We start from the raw sequence: 8,168 nt of genomic DNA, 5'->3' as shown, positions 1-8,168 counted from the left end.
ATGCATGGCCGAGAGGCCAGCCCCCGAAACGTGATCAAAGGATAATCCAAAGATAGTCCAAAAGATGTAAATACAATAGTAAAAAGTCCTATTTATGCTAAACTAGTTACTAGGGTTACAGAGTTAAGTAAATGATGCAGAAATTCACTTTCGGGGCCCACTTGGTGTGTGCTTGGACTGAGCATTGAAACTTTCACGTGGAGAGGTCTTTCTTGGAGTTAAACGCCAGTTTATAACCTATTTCTTGCGTTTAACTCCACTTTGCAACCTGTTTCTGGCGTTTTACTCTAGAATAGGGTAGAGAGCTGGCATTGAACGCCAGTTTGCATCGTCTAAACTCTGGCAAAGTATGGACTATTATATATTGCTGGAAAGCCCTGGATGTCTAATTTCCAACGCAATTACGAGCGCATCATTTGGAGTTCTGTAGCTCCAGAAAATCCACTTTGAGTGCAGGGAGGTCAGAATCCAGCAGCATCTGCAGTCCTTCTTCAACCTCTGAATCTGATTTTTGCTCAAGTCCCTCAATTTCAGCCAGAAAATACCTGAAATCACAGAAAAACACACAAAGTCTTAGTAAAGTCCAGAAATGTGAATTTTATTTAGAAACTAATAAAAATATACTAAAAACTAACTAAATCATACTAAAAAATACTTAAAAACAATGCCAAAAAGCGTATAAATTATCCGCTCATCACAACACCAAACTTAAATTGTTGCTTGTCCCCAAGCAACTGAAAATCAAATAGGATAAAAAAAAGAGAATATACTATATATTCCAAACTATCAATGAAAACTTAGCTCCAATCAGATGAGCGGGACTAGTAGCTTTTTGCCTCTGAATAGTTTTGGCATCTCACTTTATCCTTTGAAGTTCAGAATGATTGGCATCTATAGAAACTTAGAATTTAGATAGTGTTATTGATTCTCCTAGTTCAGTATGTTGATTCTTGAACACAGCTACTTTATGAGTCTTAGCCGTGGCCCTAAGCACTTTGTTTTCCAGTATTACCACCGGATACATACATGCCATAGACACATAACTGGGTGAACCTTTTCAGATTGTGACTCAGCTTTGCTAAAGTCCCCAATTAGAGGTGTCCAGGGTTCTTATGTACACTCTGTTTTTGCTTTGGACCTCAACTTTAACCGCTCAGTCTCAAGTTTTCACTTGACACCTTCACGCCACAAGAACATGGTTAGGGACAGCTTGGTTTAGCCGCTTAGGCCAGGATTTCATTCCTTTGGGCCCTCCTATCCACTGATGCTCAAAGCCTTGGATCCTTTTTATTACCCTTGCCTTTTGGTTTAAAGGGTTACTGGCTTTTTGCTTTTGCCTTTTGGTTTAAAGAGCTTTTGGCTTTTTCTGCTTGCTTTCTTTTTCTTTTTTCTTTTTTTTTGCCATTTTTTTCTCCTTTTTTTTTCTACAAGCTTTTGTATTCACTGCTTTTTCTTGCTTCAAGAATCAATTTTATGATTTTTCAGATTATCAATAACATTTCTCCTTTTTCATCATTCTTCAAGAGCCAACATATTTAACATTCACAAACAACAATATCAAAAGACATATGCATTGTTCAAGCATTCATTCAGAAACAAAAGGTATTGTCACCACATCAATATAATTAAACTAATTTCAAGGATGAATTCAAAATTCATGTACTTCTTGTTCTTTTGTTTTTAGAACATTTTTCATTTAAGAGAGGTGATGAATTCATAGGACACTCATAACTTTAAGACATAGTTACTAGACACTAATGATCATATAGTAAAGACACAAACATAACTAAAACATAAAGCATAGTAAACGAAAACAGGAAAATAAGAACAAAGAGATTAAGGAACGGGTCCACCTTAGTGAGGGTGGCGCCTTCCTCTTCTTGAAGAACCAATGGTGCTCTTGAGCTCCTTTATGTCTCTTCCTTGTCTGTGTTGCTCCTCCCTCATAGCTCTTTGATCTTCTCTAATTTCAAGGAGGATGATGGAGTGCTCTTGGTGCTCCATCCTTAGTTGTCCCATGTTGAAACTTAATTCTCCTAGGGAGGTGTTGATTTGCTCCCAAAAATTCTGTGGAAGAAAGTGCATCCCCTGAGGCATCTCAGGGATTTCATGGTGAGGAATTTCCTCATGCTCTTGTTGAGGTCCATGATCTCTTGTTTGCTCCATCCTTTTCTTAGTGATGGGCCTATCCTCATCAATGATAATGTCTCCCTCTATGTCAATCCCAGCCGAATTGCATAGATGGCAAATGAGGTGAGGAAAGGCTAACCTTGCCAAAATGGAGGACTTGTCAGCCACCTTGTAGAGTTCTTGAGGTATAATCTCATGTACCTCCACTTCCTCTCCAATCATGATACTATGGATCATGATGGCCCGGTCTACAATAACTTTAGACTGGTTGCTAGTAGGAATAATTGAGTGTTGAATGAACTCCAACCATCCTCTAGCTACAGGCTTAAGGTCCGGTCTTCTCAATTGAACCGGCTTGCCTCTTGAGTTAACTTTCCATTGAGCTCCTTCCACACATATGTCCATGAGGACTTGGTCCAACCTTTGATCAAAGTTGACCTTTCTAGTGTAGGGGCGTGTGTTTTCTTGCATCACTGATAAGTTGAACGCCAGCCTTACACTTTCCGAACTAAAATCTAAGTATTTCCCCCGAACCATGGTAAGCCAATGCTTTGGATTCGGGTTCACACTTTGATCATGGTTCCTAGTGATCCATACATTTGCATAGAACTCTTGAATCATCAGGATCCCGACTTGTTGAATGGGGTTGGTGAGAACTTCCCAACCTCTTCGTTGGATCTCAAGTCGGATCTCCGGATACTCATTCTTTTTGAGCTTGAAAGGAACCTCAAGGATCACCTTCTTCTTGGCCACAACTTCATAGAAGTGGTTTTGATGGACCTTTGAGATGAATCTCTCCATCTCCCATGACTCAGAGGTGGAAGCAATTGCCTTCCCTTTCCTCTTTCTTGAGGATTCTCTGGCCTTAGGTGCCATTGATGTTTATGGAAAAACAAAAAGCAATGCTTTTTACCGCACCAAACTTAAAATGTTTGCTTGTCCTCGAGCAAAAGAAGAGAGAAAGAAGAAGAAGAAGAAGAGGAGTGGAGGAGAGGGAGATATGTGTGTATTCGGCCAAGGGAAGAAGAAAGGATTGTGTTGTGTGAAAACGAAGAAGGAATGAGGGGTTTATATAGGAGTGGGGAGAGGTTTAGGGTTCGGTCATTAGGGTTGGGTTTGGGAGGGAAAAGAGTTTAAATTTTGGAGGTAGGTGGGGTTTATGGGGAAGAGTGGATGGATGTGAGTGGTAAAGAGGAGAGAAGAAGTGGTGGGGATCCTGTGGGGTCCATAGATCCTGTGGGGATCCTGTGGAGTCCACAGATCTAGTGGGGTCAAGGACTTAACATCCCTGCTCCAATTAGGCATGTAAAACACCCTTAGCATGCATGTCTGGCTTTAAACGCCAGCTTGCTGCCTGTTTTTGGCGTTAAACGCCCAAATGTAACCTGTTTTTGGCGTTAAACGCCCAAATGTAGCCTGTTTCTGGTGTTTAACGCCAGGTAGATGCTTGTTTTTAGCGTTAAAAGCCAGCTTGGTGCTTATTTCTGGCGTTAAATGCCAGAAAGATGCTTATTTCTGTCGTTTAAATGCCAGAATGCTCCTCCTCCAGGGTGTGCTATTTTTAATGCTGTTTTTCATTTTGTTTTTGAATTTTTTGTAGTTTTTATGGCTCCACATGATCATCAACCTAATAAAACACGAAAAAATAAAATAGACATAATTAAATAACATTGGGTTGCCTCCCAATAAGTGCTTCTTTAATGTTAGTAGCTTGACAGTGAGCTCTCATGGAGCCTCACAGATGGTCAGAGCATTATTGGGACCTCCCAACACCAAACTTAGAGTTTGAATGTGGGGGTTCAACACTAAACTTAGAGTTTGGTTGTGGCCTCCCAACACCAAACTTAGAGTTTGACTGTGGGGGCTTTGGTTGACTCTGCAGTGAGAGAAGCTTTTCATGCTTCCTCTCCATGGTTACAGAAGGAGATCCTTAAGTTTTAAACACAAGGTTGTCCTCATTCAGTTGAAGGACTAACTCTCCTCTGTCCAAATCAATCACAGCTTTTGCTGTGGCTAGGAAAGGTCTTCCAAGGATGATGGATTCATCCTCATCCTTCCCAGTGTCTAGGATTATGAAGTCAGCAGGGATGTAAAGGCCTTCAACCTTTACTAACACATCCTCTACTTGTCCATAAGCCTATTTTCTTGAGTTGTCTGCCATCTCTAATGAGATTCTAGCAGCTTGCACCTCAAAGATCCCAAGTTTCTCCATTACAGAGAGTGTCATTAAGTTTATTCCTGACCCCAGGTCACACAGAGCCTTCTCAAAGGTCATGGTGCCTATGTTACAGGGAATTAGGAATTTACCAGGATCCTGTTTCTTTTGAGGCAGAGTTTGCTGAACCATGGCATTTAGTTCCTTGATGAGCAATGGAGGTTCATCCTCCCAAGTCTCATTACCAAATAATTTAGCATTCAGCTTCATGATTGCTCCTAAATATTGAGCAACTTGCTCTTCAGCAATATCTTCATCTTCTTCAGAAGATGAATAGTCATCAGAGCTCATGAATGGTAAAAGGAGGTTCAATGGAATCTCTATGGTCTCTAAATGAGCCTCAGATTCCTTTGGTTCCTCAAAGGGAAACTCCTTATTGGTCACTGAACGTCCCAGAGGTCTTCCTCACTAGGATTCACGTCCTCCTCCTCCTCTTTGGGTTTGGCCACACCAAGTAAGGTAATGGCCTTGCACTCTCTTTTTGGATTCTCTTCTGTATTGCTTGGGAGAGTACTAGGAGGAGTTTCAGTGACTCTTTTACTCAGCTGGCCCACTTGTGCCTCCAAATTTCTAATGGAGGACCTTGTTTCATTCATGAAACTTAAAGTGGCCTTAGATAGATCAGAGACTATATTTGCTAAGCTAGATGGATTCTGCTCAGAATTCTCTGTCTGTTGCTAAGTGGATGATGGAAAAAGCTTGCTATTGCTAAACCTGCTTCTTCCACCATTATTAAAGCCATGTTGAGGCTTTTGTTGATCCTTCCATGAGAAATTTGGATGATTTTTCCATGAGGGATTATAGGTGTTTCCATAGGGTTCACCCATGTAATTCACCTCTGCTATTGCAGGGTTCTCAGGATCATAAGCTTCTTCTTCAAAAGATACCTCTTGCGTACTATTGGGTGCAGCTTGCTTTCCATTCAGACTCTGAGAAATCATATTGACTTGCTGAGTCAATATTTTGTTCTGAGCCAATATGGCATTCAGAGCATCATTTCAAGAACTCCCTTCCTCTGAGGCGTCACATTACTTACAGGATTCCTCTCAGAAGTGTACATGAACTGGTTATTAGCAACCATGTCAATGAGTTCCTGAGCTTTTGCAGGCATTTTATTTAGGTGAATGGATCCACCTGCAGAATGGTTCAATGACATCTTTGATAACTCATATAGACCATCAAAGAATATATCCAAGATGGTCCATTCTGAAAGCATGTCAGAAGGACACTTTTTGGCCAGTTGCTTGTATCTCTCCCAAGCTTCATAGAGGGATTCACCTTCTTTCTGTCTGAAGGTTTGAACATCCACTCTAAGTTTGCTAAGCTTTTGAGGAGGAAAGAACTTGGCTAAGAAAGCCGTGACCAGCTTATCCCAAGAGTTTAGACTATTTTTAGGTTGAGAGTCCAACCATATTCTAGCTCTGTCTCTTACAGCAAATGGGAAAAGCATGAGCCTGTAGACCTCGGGATCAACCCCATTGGTCTTAACAGTATCACAGATCTGTAGGAATTCAGTTAAGAACTGAAAAGGATCTTCAGATGGAAGTCCATGAAACTTGCAGTTCTGTTGCATCAGAGAAACTAGTTGAGGTTTAAGCTCAAAATTGTTTGCTCCAATGGCAGGGATTGAGATGCTTCTTCCATGTAAATTAGAATTTGGTGCAGTAAAGTCACCAAGCATCTTCCTTGCATTGTTATTATTTTCGGCCATGTCTCCTTCTTTTTCGAAAATTTCTGTCAGATTTTCTCCAGAGAGTTGTGCTTTAGCTTCCCTTAGCTTCCTCTTCAGAGTCCTTTCAGGTTCAGGATCAGCTTCAACAAAAATGTTCTTATTCTTGTTCCTGCTCATATGAAAAAGAAGATAATAGAAAATAATAGGGATCCTCTTTGCCACAGTAGAGAGGTTCCTTTTTGTGAGTAGAAGAGAAGAATAAAAGAAGGGGAAGAGAAAAACTCGAACACAGAGGAGAAGATGGTGTTCGAATTTTGTGTGGAAGAGAAATGTTAGTAGATGAATAAATAGATAGAAGGAGATGAGAGATGAGAGAATAATTCGAAAATTAAACAAAATAAAAATAAATTTTTTTTTGTTTTTAATTAAAAAAATTAAAGTTAAAATTTGAAAACTTTAAAATGAAATTAAATTAAATAAAAATTAGTTAATTAAAAAGGAATTTTGAAAAAGAGGGAAGGGATTTTCGAAAATTAGAGAGAGAGAGTTAGTTAGGTAGTTTTGAAAAAGATAAGAATCAAACAAAAAGTTAAGTGGTTAATTGAAAAAGATTTGAAAATCAAATTTTAAAAAGATAAGAAGTTAGAAAAGATTTTGAAATTAATTTTGAAAAAGATGTGATTGAAATTTATTTTGAAAAAGATTTGAAAAAGAAATTTAAAAAGATTTGATTTTGAAAATTAAAGTTGATTACTTGGCTAACAAGAAACAAAAAGATATGATTTAAACTTTAAAGATTGAATCTTTCTTAGGCAAGTAACAAACTTAAAATTTTTAAATCAATCACATTAATGGTTATCATTAATTTTGAAAATATGAAATAGAAATAAGAAAAAGATTTTGAAAATAAATTTTAAAATTTTTCGAAAATATTAAGAAAAATGAAAAAGATTTGATTTTTGAAAAAGAATTGAAAAAGATAGGATTTTTAAAATTGAAATCTTGACTTGACTAACAAGAAACAACTTATTTTAAAAATTTTTGACTAAGTCAACCCAAAGATTTCGAAAATTTTGAGTAAAATAAGGAAAAGGTATTTTTTTTATTTTTGAATTTTTAATGATGAGAGAGAAAAACACAAATATGACCCAAAACATTAAGATTTTGGATCAAAACCAATGATGCATGCAAGAACACTATGAATATCAAGATGAACACCAAGAACACTTTGAAGATCATGATGAACATCAAGAACTTATTTTTAAAAAATTTTCAAGAAAAGAAAAACATGCAAGACACCAAACTTAGAAATTTTCAATGCTTAGACACCATGAATGCAAAAATGCATATGAAAAACAACAAAAGACACAAAACAAGAAAATATGAAGATCAAACAAGAAGACTGGCCAAGAACAACTTGAAGATCATGAAGAATGAAATGCATAAAATTTTCGAAAAATGCACAAATTTTTAAAACATACAATTGACACCAAACTTAAAAATTGACACAAGACTCAAACGAAAACACAAAATTATTTTAGGTTTTTTATGATTTTATTAATTTTTTTTGTATTTTTCGAAAATAAGAAATAAAAAGCTTAGAAATAAAATAAAATTACCTAATCTGAGCAACAAGATGAACCGTCAGTTGTCCAAACTCGAACAATCCCCGGCAACGGCGCCAAAAACTTGGTATGCGAAATCGTGATCCTTAACAACGGCGCCAGAAACTTGGTGCTCGGAACGTAATTCATACACTTTATCACAACTTCGCACAACTAACCAGCAAGTGCACTGCATCGTCCAAGTAATAAACCTTACGTGAGTAAGGGTCGATCCCACGGAGATTGTCGACTTGAAGCAACCTATGGTCACCTTGTAAGTCTCAGTCAGGCAGATTCAAATGGTTATGGTGAATTGATAATTAAAATATAAATAAAATATAGGATAGAGGTACTTATATAATTCATTGGCGAGAATTTCAGATAAGCGTATGGAGATGCTTTGTTCCTTCTGATTCTCTGTTTTCCTATTGTCTTCATCCAATCACTCATACTCTTTTCCATGGCAAGCTTATGCAGGGCATCACCGTCGTCAATGGCTACATCCCATCCTCTCAGTGAAAATGGTCCAAAATGCACTGTCACCGCA

The 8,168-nt window shown here is 37.9% G+C and overlaps 1 non-coding gene across 1 annotated transcript; it reads left to right on the top strand.

The window, feature by feature from the left end:
- The first annotated feature begins 5,555 nt into the window (after positions 1-5,555).
- LOC112761467 (small nucleolar RNA R71) lies at positions 5,556-5,663 on the top strand. The gene has a single exon (XR_003181862.1). It is a non-coding gene; the product is annotated as a small nucleolar RNA R71 (small nucleolar RNA).
- The last annotated feature ends 2,505 nt before the right edge of the window (positions 5,664-8,168 follow it).

Source organism: Arachis hypogaea, chromosome 16 (genome assembly GCF_003086295.3).
Source record: "Arachis hypogaea cultivar Tifrunner chromosome 16, arahy.Tifrunner.gnm2.J5K5, whole genome shotgun sequence".
Lineage (NCBI taxonomy): Eukaryota > Viridiplantae > Streptophyta > Magnoliopsida > Fabales > Fabaceae > Arachis > Arachis hypogaea.
Note: the sequence above shows the minus strand (reverse complement) of the source record. Positions and strands in the feature narration are given on the sequence as shown.